Source organism: Gadus morhua, chromosome 13 (assembly GCF_902167405.1).
Source record: "Gadus morhua chromosome 13, gadMor3.0, whole genome shotgun sequence".
Lineage (NCBI taxonomy): Eukaryota > Metazoa > Chordata > Actinopteri > Gadiformes > Gadidae > Gadus > Gadus morhua.
This window is the reverse complement of record NC_044060.1, coordinates 25,960,910-25,972,272: the sequence shown is the minus strand read 5'-3', so window position 1 is coordinate 25,972,272 and position 11,363 is coordinate 25,960,910. Positions and strand designations below refer to the sequence as shown.

Sequence of the window (11,363 nt, the reverse complement as noted above, 5' to 3'; positions counted from 1 at the left end):
GGGAAAAAGGACAGAGGAAGAAGACTTGTCCGTTGTCACAGCATCAAGGTCCAACTGTAGAGATCAAGAAAGAAAGAGGCATGAAGAGGAGTACAACAGAACACTGTGCTCTCTAGGAGATTGTTTACTGATGTAAACTAAGTTTATGCAGTCTTACAATTATGAATCAAATCCAGGTTTCTATTTCAGGAGAAAGATAGATAATCAGCCGACAGCCAGCAGCCAGCCAGCTGATAGCAGCTAGCACTAGATAGAAATCAATAGCGATGTCGTTACTAAAAAAAAAGCTCAGGGTTTCCCCAGGTTTGATTAACCCAAATTTAAGACTTTTTTTAGACTTTTTTAAGACCACTTCAATGAAAATTAAGACCTACATCGCACCCATTAGGCGGTCGTAAAACATATTATTCATGTTTTTTTGGAACATATGAAACATTCATGTCAATACATTAATGAATGTGCCAAAGGATAAGTGTGCACTCACCAATCAAAGAGCCAAACTGAGGGCCTAACTCAAGGCCTAGAGGACTGATGTCTCTTAACTAGTTATGACCATGTACCCAGAAATGATAATAAAAGATTAAAAAAACAATACACAAAGTGATGGTGTGAAAGTGTAGCTGTATTTTTTGGTTAAATATCAAGCTTTCAACACACAATATAAAATATAAACAAACAAACTCTTTTCAAATTGCTGTAGTTTCTCAGCATTCAAATCTCTTCAACCATTTCAATTTCCCGAATTTTGTTATGTACGAGGTCTTGTTCTTGCCACTGGTGAACGTTGCAGCTATTTCAGAGTCTGAGAACATAGCCTTGAAGAGTTTGCTTATCCCTTCATTCGAGCTACTGTAAGTTACTGTAAGTTAAGGTAAGTCTGTCTACAGAGAGGAGGACCTGAAACTGTTGAACACTGAGTGAGTTGAACACCAGAATCATTTTGTCCTCTTTAAATACTTAAAATAATGAAAGATCATCACACCTAGGAGGATGGCACATTCTTTACAAAAGATTATTGTCATGACTGAGTGGTGGAAGAATCAGGGAAATTAAAGATTGTTGTAGGAGTAAATGGACAAAAAAAGAACAAACAAATACAACTTAACATTAACAGCATTAAAAAAATATAAATAAAAACGTACCTCATGAATGTCATCTCGCCTTCTCTTCTTCAGTTTAAAAACTCATTGCACCTCACCCCGAAGAAGAGCCTTAGATGCGTCGGTCCAGTGGGCAAAGAGTTTGCCATGGCTCAAATATTAAGAATTAAAGGAAGAAAGAGAAATTAATACACTACAAATACAATAGAGACACTCATGCGTAACCATTTCTTAGTCAAACAAAGGTGAACATAATTTGGCCTTACCTTCCAAGGTCAAGATTTTCGATCAGCATGATACACCACCATTTTCTCAATGCCGGCATATCAATCTAATAAAATATATAAAATATATATCAGCCTTAATATAAAATAACTTTTTAGATAGCTTTGAATAAGCAAGGGAACTTACAACAGTGAAGTCAAAGGGTGCATCCATCACTTTGTAAAGGACATGCTGTAAATAAAACAATAATTTTATGTTAATATTTTTTAAGCACAAAGAGTAAATAAATCCGACCAATAGTCACACCTACCATCAACATGAAGATGCCACAGTCGGTGCCGTACTTTTTCCGTGGAAAGCCCTATCATGTCAGAAATGAGTTAGTATTTGTACTTCTAGTTTCACAGTATCCTTAAACAACAATATATTTACCTCGATGTCCAAACCAGTCGTCTCTTTCCATGGCCCAGAGGCCTGTTTCAGGTAGCTGGTTTAACATACTCTGAGTTTAATCCTGCGCTCTGAGTTGGTTGACTCAGAGTTCAGGGTTGAAAAGCAACTCTGGGTTTTCGGTTTCAGAACAGGCGATCAGCGTTGGCTTAATCAACTCGGAGTGTGTTCACGCTGGGTTGGGGGCGTGCCTGTTAACTATAAAGAGCCATTATCAATGGATCTCTGATAACATGATCAAACATGGACCAAAAGCGGAGATCCACTTACTTTTCCCCACGGAATTGGAAATTCTAATGAACGCGTATGCCGAGCAGTTACCCCTTTAAACAAAAAAAAACAATACCGCCGCGGCAGCGAGAGCGCGAGAGATTGCTTGGCATGAAATAGCTGAACAAGTCAAGCCTGTGTAAAATAAATTAGTAAAATAAAATAAGAGGATAGTTTAATATCTTCCACTCATTCAATATGTAAATTGTGTGTATGTGTGTGTGTCAATTTACGCAACCCCAAGTTGCCCCAAGAGGACTTGGCAGCAAATGAAGATGAAGTACAAAAATATAGTTCAAAAATGTAAACTAATGTTTAATTGAAATCAAATCAATTGTGCTGTTTTGCCTGCTCTACCTAATTTAACAGCTATTTTCAACATGTGATGGGCCTATATTTAAGCAGTAAATGTAAGTAGTACATTTCCCAGCCACCCCAACACTGCCAATAGTTAATAGGATTTAGATATATTAGAAGGCTACACCTAGGCAAAATGCATTACATATATATATATACATGTCTTCAAAATAGCGCTTACTGAATTTTAGGGTAACATTTTCCTCCATGTTAGCAAATCGAAAAAAAGCAGAGGCCCGGAAGACTGGAGGGGGTCCACCTCTGCAGCCCTCACAGAGGCTGAGGGGATGGCCCTCAGCGAACAGAGTATGCGTCCTGTGGCTGAGGGCATCCCTGGGGGGAGCTCCTCTGACCCCCCCCCACCCTCCAGGATAGAAATGCCTTTATAAGAGGTTGGTTATTCAAAATAATTAAATATGTACACGCAACACAGCACGTTACAAATTAGATGGGGCAATATTCTGGCTGAAGTAATAATTTCACTGTCTAATCATCTTCTTCCAGTTACTGATGGCGTCATCGCCCTAGGCTACTTGAACCAGATGCCCTCACCAACCTTCATGCAATTGTAACAATTCAAAAGATGCAAAAGGACGCTTTGGAGATCCAGATTTTGGAACATAAGTTAAAGGTGGGTGAGGTGGAAACTGGGATACTGTTCCCTGCTCTAAAAACATACCCAATATGAATGACTTTGTGCTTTCAGGAAATAAAGAAATCCTCATAAAAAGTAGATTGTCGTTATTAGAACACGGGCTGTGGTGGGACAAGTTATTTTGTTGAACAGTTTACTCAAAGGGTTTTACTTCAGTGAACATTGCATACGATTATGCTGAGCATGTGCGTGAACAGCATCTGGTTAAAAGCAGTACCACGGACTTTTCTGCCTTGCATTCTTAAAATGAGTTTCTTGAATTGCAGCAGTTATAGGTCCGTGGTTAGTCAGCTACTCTGATCATGGGAAAGCCACAACGTTAAAGTGACTGTAGTAGCCTACAGAGCGGGTGGGATGCACGGGGCAGATCATTCTACTCATGCGTTAATTGCGTCAAAAAACTTAAACTTAAACTTCAAGCATGCCCCCGGTGCGTTTGACAGTTAACATGGGGGCTGAGAAGGTGGTCTAAATAAATGATGGATTGCGCTTAAAAACGATAGCGCTAGTGAAGAAAATTATCAGGAAAATAAAGTATATCCAACCGGGGTCTTAATAATCGTTCCTCACGGAGATTCCTTCTGAGGATCGAAGCCTCTACGTACACAGGCTCTCGTAGAAAAGGACATGCCATTTCTAACACTTCCTTCTGTCGGAGAGCTGCCTTCAGCCTTATAGACAACAAACTCAGAGTAGGTCTAACCACCTCCCGAGCAGGTTAGACCCACGGCGTATGTTGCCGCAGCAACTAACTCTCGGTTGCGCTGAACCTGCTACCTGAAACGGAAAATCCTGAGTTTCCACTAACTCAGAGCGAACAAACTCGGGGTTGCCTCAAAACCAGCTACCTGAAACAGTCCTCAGGGCTGAGAGACTGACAAAGGTTGCTAAAATGGAACAGACAGCAGCATTTAGAGCTTATCAATCATGCAAAATATGGCCCTTTTTCATTTACCGCACACACGACGCAATCTATTTAGTCAGGAACAAGATCTTCATGCCGTCACACACACCATTTCAGCAGGCTTTTTATGGTACCATTATATAAACTCATTTAGTGGTTTCAATTTATTGCAAGTTTAGGAGTTCACTGTATGTGGACATTTCTTGTTAAATTCTAAGGTTAAATTGATATAATAATAATAATAATAATAATAATAATAATAATAATAATAATAATAATAATAATAATACATTTAATTTAGAGGCGCCTTTCAAGACACCCAAGGTCACCTTACAGAGCATATAGTCATCATAAATCGTTTAAAAAAACAAGACATTGTGGAAAAAAAATTAAAAAATAAACGTAATAAATAAAAAATAAATAAAACAAAAACAAGACAAAACAAAACAAACAAACAATCAAAACAGTGATCAGTTAGACGTTGTGTGCAACGTTGATATTCAACGTTATATATAACATGAATATCCAATATTCATGTTATATATAAGCAGCACCCTATTGACTGGGGGACATTGAACATTTAGAATCTGAGACGGGATAGTAGGCTATTACATAACAGTTATTCATTAACTTTTGTCAGTTTTATTACATTTTTCATCTCTTTTACCCCTTTTAACTGAACTAAGTGTTATGATCTCTTAGTTATAAACAGATTGTATGAACTAAACAGGCAGATCGAATATTCAACGATCGATTTTGTCGATTGAATGATATCACACTTCTCAGCCACCGCTGCGGAGATGAACAGCTGATAGGTGCAACTCTAGTTAAAGCGAAACGAGCTGCCTCAATTCAATTCGTGCTCATTATTTTATTACAACTTAAATCTGTTTTGGACTAGATGAATGTCAATAGTCCACATCTTAAAATCGTTTACACTCGCAACACATCTACAAATCTGTAAAATCGTTTAATAAGACCGACTATAGGCTACACAACGTTTACAAAATACATTTGCCTATCTTGCAAAAATGACACCTAGCTAGAGTTTGCCACCGTCAGTGTGGATTAAAGCAACAAATGCTTCATATTGGTGTAACGTTCTGTTATTTGTTTGATGAAAAAATCTAAACTTAATGAAACTAATAGATCGGTAAAGAAATGCAAGCCTCGTGCATTTATAATTGTATCGCTGTTTTGAATAGTCACCTACCATAAACTCCAAGTGCAGCTGAGCCCAACGTGTCAAGCCGTCTAGGCTTTGCCTTATGGGCTTGTCCCCCTGAAAATGTTAAACAATACACCAATCAGCGTGGGCACCGCCCACATTTCCCACAGTATCGTGTCTATATAACGCGGTGTATACCGTCGCTCATCCTCCACGCTTTTCTTTCAGCATTTGAAGGGTACAGCAGGTGGGAAACTAGACCAGGGGCGTCAGCTCACCCAATACCATACAGGGGCACAATAGGGCACCAAAAAAAAATGTGCTAAAATTTTTTTTTGCAATTATTTATTTAAAAAAAGCATGGGCACAGATAATTAATGCAAGCACGCGAGCAAATATTTTATAGCACTTATTTATTATCATAAAGCGTATCTTCATTAAATATCTGTCAGCAAACATGAACTTGAAAACTGAAAACTTGAAATGTGCAACAAAAAAACACCTCTACATACATACATGTCTGTGTTTATCATTTCTATTTCAGACCATCCTATGATGGTGTGATGGTGATGATCCTATAAGGTGTGTATATCATGGCCAGAAAGATAGGGGAGCTGTTCATTTTTTTAACAGTAAACGGTAGCGCCTCTGCTTCATTTTTGCGAAGCTGTCGATCAATTGTGACTGGCTTAATTTGGAGAGTTCTCCTCGCTCAACCGACATGATGGCAAGAAGATGAAGCCTATCTTGCCCCATTGTGCTCCTCAACCAAGTGTGAAGGCGTCTCAGTACGCTGAATGTCCTTTCACAACTGCAGCTGGACACAGGAATGGTCAGACATATTTTAATGACCTGTGTCAGTGTAGGGAACATGACATTATCGAGTAAACCGAAAAGACATTGCATGTCAGTAATTGGCAGGCTCTCCTGCTTTCTGTCCAGGTAATGTTTCGCTACCCACACCTCCTCTCGTTTAAGATCAACATTGTAGTGATCTGCGAGACCTCTGAGGTCCTCCTCTTTGAGAAAGGTGCTCGAGCCTGGGTTACAGGCCTGAACACCCTTCAGAACAACGCTGTTCAGAGATGAAAAGCGTTGCTCCAGCTCCGCAATCATCCTGTCTAGGCAAGGTAGGTAGACATTTGTTCTCAATTTTTCAGCATTGCCTAGGTCACTCGCTGCCCCACAACTAGACTCGACTATGTACTCTTCCAGGTGTCTTTGCTTTTGCCTTTGTCTTGGAACACATGACTCAGGGATTTGGTGCGTTTCGCACAAGGCCTTTGCACGGTCATATACCTCCGTCGCTTTGGGGTCAGTGCGCATTTCTTTTAGAGTGGCACACACAGCGCATTTAAACTCCTCTGCTTTTGCCAGGTCCACAGTTTCACTTTGCAGGTATTTGTGAAGACTTTCTGTCACAGACAAAAAAGTCTTGAAGACCATCAACAGATAAATTGTGGTGAACCTGGCAAGGTTGGCATGCAAACCCACAGCCGTGGGGTTGCTGATGTTGGACAGGCACGTGAGAACTGCGGGGAAATTCTCTATCATAGCGTTGATTGACATCAGCTGGCACGACCATCGGGTCTTGGACAGCTGTACCAGCTCAGAAGGCTGTAAGCCAAGCTGTTTCTGGGTCTCCTTAAACTTGTCGTGGTTAACAAGGGAGCCTGAAAAGAATGTATACACATTCTGCAGGAGGTCAAATAAATTCCTGGCCACTGGTATGGCTTGACATGTGCAACACAGCACTACATTCAATTGATGTGCATAGCAATGCACATAAATGGCCATGGGATGGTTCTCTCTGAACTTAGCTTGGACCCCTCCAACAGTCCCACTCATGACTGAGGCGCCATCATAAGCCTGTGCAACCACCTTCACATGATCTATGCCATTCAATCTTAGCTGATCTTCAATTGCAGTGGTAATGGACTCTGCGTCAAACCCTTTCAAATCTGTCATGGCTAGCAAATGCTCTTTCACACTCCCCCCAGCAACATAACGAACACACACAGCTAGCTGCTCAGTGGTGCCATCTCTCGCTTCATCTGCCATTACTGAAAACATTCCAGCCTCCTTTATTTCTTGACTGATAGCTTTTACTATCTCTTGGGCACAGCATTGAATGACCTCATTTTGGGATGAAGGTGATAAGTATGTACTGTGAGATGGTGGTGAATATGCCTGAAGAAAAGGATCAAACTCTTTCAAGAGGTTCATACACTCCAGAAAGTTTCCCTGGTTGTCGCTGGACATGCCCTCATCAGGCCCACGGAATGGGATATTTTGTTTACCCAAAAACTTGGTAACAGCCACAACCCGGCTGAGGTACTCACGTCTCTCTTTGATTTCACGCTCACTTGCAGAATCCAACTGCTCGACAACACTGCCATGAGCCGCACTGGCTTTATAACTACACCAAGACTCCATGCTTGCCTTATGGGCTGGTGATTTCTCATGCTCTCTATAGACATCCAGAGCTTTTTTCCAATTTTGAAAGCCAGTGTTTACAAAGGTGTCATTCTTCAAATGTTTCCCAAATATTCTACAGGGAAAACAAAAGGCTGCATCTTTAGACTTGGAATATTCCAGCCATGTAAACACTTGTATGTCCCTCAACATTGTGGACACTGCTTTTTTCTCTTGCCCCCAGTCTAATGTTCTCTGCCACTGTGGCAACTGTTTTCTCAGTCTCATATCTGGGGTGTGATCTCTCTGGCCTGTCTGTCTCCTGTTGTCCTTCCTTCACTCTCTGCATTTCCCCTGCCTCAACCAGCTCATTCTCTTCTGCCCTCTGATTCTCCTGTCTGGTGCAACATACAAAAAATCATATGATCAATGGTTACCTCAGATAACCATTAAAAGTTCAAATAAAATTAATCAAATCTAAGCTGAGTCTCACCTGTCAGTGTCATCTCTCAATGCCAACTCTACCTGCGTCCCTTCAATCTGCTCCTCTCCTCCTCTGCACTCTGCTGCACTGAGTCTTGAAGCAACAAGAACATATTACAGTCTCCTGTTTGCATTTTCACTAACTAGATTTTATATATGCATATGTAAAGTTACTTGTGTATAACCTGTTTGCAGTTATTCCTAATTAATATGAAAGTAATAGTCATATCACCTCTGCTCGTGCTCATCAACATCCCTCTCTCCTTCACCTTTTCCTTCAACTCCTCCGTCACCTCCTCCGGCACTCTGCTGCTCCTCTTTGTCTGGACAGATATGCAACTGTTAGGCTTGGGCTAGTGACCAGTGGTCAACTCAACTGGGTTGTTACCTAAAAGTGGTTTGCATTGCCTTGTTACCTAGCGTACCTCTCTCATTTCTCCTTGCTGCTTTATCCCTGCTCCGAGCGAATAACTTTCTGATGTCCATCTAAAAGAACAATGTTGTTTGAGTTGAATTGAGATCAAAATCATAACTAATACAGTAGGCTGTTATATCTAGTTCCGGTCACTGAGATAACAAATAATTCAATGCCAGCAAAATATCATAAAATAACATAGCCTACTAGTACAACATACTTCTTCCATAACTCTCTACATACCTGACACACCAAAAAAAAGAATAGTAAAAACAGGACATTCGTCTATATGCATGCTATGAATGATGCCTATCAATTGTTTTTTTTTCTACATTATGTTTCTACTGTCTTGAAAGTAACCACCTGTATGTCATCATGCCCCCTTAATGTCTGTGTTTTTGTCTGTAGGCCTACTCGAGCAGAAAACACCAGAATGAAAATAATTTCAGAATCATTCATTTTCAACTTTGAGACCAACGTGTGCGTGAGCTGCTTAAGCCAGCCTGCTTATTTAAGCATGCACTGGGCTATTTTTAAAAGCAACAGCGTACAAAACAGCTTCCACCTCCGAGTGTTGTATTCTGTTATAAATTGCGCTAGTATAACATCGGTGCCATTGGTTCCAGGCAACTTGAGAAGATGTCTTATACAGTATGCCGATAGCTAGCTAACTAAGCTGACAAGACAACTTGGATACCCCATCACGGGATCATCACCCCCTGAAAACACGAACGTAAAGAATCGAGAAACACCATAAGATGGCATGTAGTGTGAACCCGACATTTGTGATCTTTCTCCGATCAACAGGTCCAGCTTAAACAGTTATCGCTACAGTTTAATATATTAGCGAACTGTCTGGCTATTATAGCATAACGACAGACGTGACCACATTAGCTAATAACACCACTTCAGAGACGCCCCTTCACCTTATTTGATGAAAGGCATACACATTTGTTAGACATTCTATGCTTCCAGAGGATAAAAATGTAACGCTTACTGTTTACTTCACTTCACGCCGGCCGGAGTGAATGGTCGCTGACGCTGTGCTGGACAGGTTCAAAAAGTCGATATCAAGGAGAATGATTCTCTCCTCAGTGTGTGCATTCGTCACGTACATTTCATTGCAGCGGCCGGCCAATGAGGGGGGCAGGGCACCATGCATTCTATTGACGTAATTCAAATAGTAAATTTCTTCAGGGTGTCAAATTTTGTACAATCAATGTTTTAGTGTGTCTTTACTAGGAGGACTAGTACCGTGTTTCTTAAAGATAGCCTAAGATATGACGAACTCCTGGCTCTGTGTTACAGGCAACTCTCCGGCTGCAACATGCTCAGAGTGGCCGCAAGTGGATTCTAATTACTCTGTCCGTATGTCAGACTTAAATTCTAACGAAAGTGGTAGTCTATAGGCCTATTTTAAGAAAAAAAAATGCAAGCATGCATTCTGTAGATTGCCAGATGAGTCAGACTTAAATAAAAAAAAATGAAAGGTATAAATAAATAAATAAATTTAAAAATCAGTGCCCCAGGCATACCCAGGCACCGCAGATCCACAACGGGGCACGTGCCCCGGGGAAAAGGGTCTGCCGACGCCGATGAACTAGACGGCTACGCCTACAATCATAGAACTAGAGTTATAATAACATAACTATCGTTCAATTTCATGTAGGCTACGCTGTCTAGGCTTCGCCTTATGGGCTAAGGTGAAGCTGCGAGCGGAGCCCGATCAATGTACTCCTGCTGGACCCCAGTCAAAACGACTTAAGTCACCAGAGCACATTAAGACTCAAAAAGCCAAGGAAGTGTAAAACACAACAGCTTAATAAAAAACGAATTCCTCCAAGATCAAGCAGGCAATGATCAAGAGAGAAAAAAGTGAGTCTGTAAAGACTCCGGCTCTAATCCGTGCTTCATGGAACCCATGAAAAGGAAAAGAAAAACCAGAGCAATACTGTTTCCATTAGGTCCGCTTCCACCGGGGACGGGGCTACGGAATCCGTCTCTCCAATAAGGGGTCTCTCTCGGCCGTTTGTTATTTGAAAGAAACGGTGGGAGTGCCATACTGGCAAACAAAAACCACCTGACAATTGGCGGGCCAATAGAAAAACCTCCTAGCCTGTTTTTCATTTGAAAAACAGTGGGAGAGTAAGACTGGTAGTCAAGTCCAACTCGCCAGCCGGCGAGAGGAAATCCAACCACGCCGCTTCAAAGAACATGTCTATATTCTTTAAGCCGTAAAAGGGGTCCCGGACTCCAGCACAGAGTTGCCGAGTGAACCCCTGGACATGTCTAACATGGAAAAACGGACAAAGGGGCCGGGGGAAGACCAAGACGCAGCCGCGCAGATGTCTTCCACCGAAACGCCCTTGAGTAGAGCCATTGAAGCGGCCACGCTCCGTGTAGAGTGAGCTTTAGCCCAACGGTGGCGCCAAGCCCTGCCGAGAGTAGGCTAAGCAAACACCCTCACATATCCAGCGAGAAAAACGCTGCTTAGAGAGAGCGGGGCCCCTGCTAGCGTCGCTATAACACACAAACAACTGTTGTGTGGAGCGGAACGCGGCCGAGCGATTCACGTACATAACCAATGCCCACACCGGGCACAGGAGATGCAACTCCGCCTCCGCCTCACTAGAATGAGGCGGGGGGTGAAAAGACTTAAGCACAATATCCCTCGACCGAAAATAACTATTAATGTTCTCTGGGAGGAACGCAGGATTAGGTCTGAGCAACGCGAAGGAGCTGTCCTCGTTTAGCAACAAGCAACTCGGGCTGACAGACAGAGCGGTTAGCTCACTGGCCCGCTTGGCAGAAACCATGGCCAACAAGAGCGCCGTCTTAAAGGACAGGGCATCCAAAGGGGCCTGAGAAAGAGACTCGAAAGGATCCCTGGACAATCCGCGCAACACGGTGGGGAGATCCCA

The 11,363-nt window shown here is 42.0% G+C and overlaps 1 long non-coding RNA gene across 2 annotated transcripts; it reads right to left on the bottom strand.

The window, feature by feature from the left end:
- Positions 1–1,142: 1,142 nt before the first annotated feature.
- LOC115557515 (uncharacterized) lies at positions 1,143–5,219 on the bottom strand. 2 transcript variants are annotated; one of them, XR_003979196.1, is made up of 5 exons: positions 5,175–5,219; positions 1,636–1,686; positions 1,512–1,556; positions 1,367–1,431; positions 1,143–1,251 (listed from the first exon to the last, which is right to left on the bottom strand). It is a non-coding gene; the product is annotated as an uncharacterized LOC115557515 (long non-coding RNA). The 2 variants fall into 2 exon arrangements; XR_003979197.1 differs by lacking the exon at positions 5,175–5,219 and adding an exon at positions 1,758–2,097 and having other exon boundaries at positions 1,149–1,251.
- Between the last annotated feature and the right edge of the window lie 6,144 nt (positions 5,220–11,363).